General features: G+C 34.0%; 1 long non-coding RNA gene across 1 annotated transcript; it reads left to right on the top strand.

Moving 5' to 3' along the window:
- Positions 1–151: 151 nt before the first annotated feature.
- On the top strand, positions 152–967 carry LOC107580849 (uncharacterized). The gene is made up of 3 exons (XR_001608717.1): positions 152–251; positions 684–794; positions 883–967. It is a non-coding gene; the product is annotated as an uncharacterized lncRNA (long non-coding RNA).
- The last annotated feature ends 62 nt before the right edge of the window (positions 968–1029 follow it).

Below are 1029 nucleotides of genomic sequence, written 5' to 3'. Positions count from 1 at the left end.
TGTGTGTGTGTGTGTGTGTGTGTGTGGGTGGGTTTGGCACATTATTTTTTATTTGTTAAACATACTGAAGAACAGAGATACTTTTGATGCTCTGTACTTTATATAATTACTTCATCAGTCTGCAAAACGTCTCAAACACCCTTCATTCTGTTTTTCAGCTGGTATGGCTTGGCATCAATGTGTTTCTCTTTGTGTATTTTTACTTGGCATTTCTGATTGAAAGATACTATTATACTAGAGTCATCCTTGGGGTAAGTGTCAAATTATTTATACATTTTAAACAATTAATTTATTCAATAATGTATAAATAAATATAATGATTGTGTTGTATTTTTTTTTGTTTGTAAATTATTATATTGATGTTAGTGTGCTTTTTTAATTTATGCTGTATAATTTGTAATTGGAATAATTTGTGGAGTTAAATATAATATCACTCAAGTATTAATTATATAAAATTATATTGTTAATATAATTTCATATTTGTATATTTCACTCTGCTAGTGTATTGTTAGATTCTACTCAGAATTTAGAAATGTACAATGTTTATATGTTGGCCTATATTGTTACATAATAGCTCTAAGTACCGTTTTTTAATGCATTAGTGAATATGTTGTTCAGAGCTTAAAATAGGAAATGAAACTTTCCCGTGTCTCTGGCTTATTTTCACTCTCCCTCTCACTCAGCATGCTCTCTCATGGGCCAGAGCTCCAGCTGCATGTCTGAATTTTAACTGCCTGTTGATCCTGCTGCCCGTCTGCAGAAACCTGCTCTCGTTCCTGCGCGGATCCATTCAGGTCAGGAAAGGAGCAACAGAGCGAAAGTGAAAGACTTATCCAAAAATGAAAAAGCCTGAGTCTCCTCATTAATGGTGTGTGTTCACAGTACTGTAGCCGCACTGCAGCCCGTCAGCTGGACAGAAACCTTACTTTCCACAAACTAGTGGCCTACATGATTGCCTTCCACACAGGTACAGTAAGAAGGACACATTCACTTAATTTACACTTTTAAATCTGTTTTTTTTTTTTTTTT

The sequence above is a fragment of the Sinocyclocheilus grahami genome, unplaced genomic scaffold (genome assembly GCF_001515645.1).
Source record: "Sinocyclocheilus grahami isolate Dianchi unplaced genomic scaffold, SAMN03320097.WGS_v1.1 scaffold47472.1, whole genome shotgun sequence".
Lineage (NCBI taxonomy): Eukaryota > Metazoa > Chordata > Actinopteri > Cypriniformes > Cyprinidae > Sinocyclocheilus > Sinocyclocheilus grahami.
Note: the sequence above shows the minus strand (reverse complement) of the source record. Positions and strands in the feature narration are given on the sequence as shown.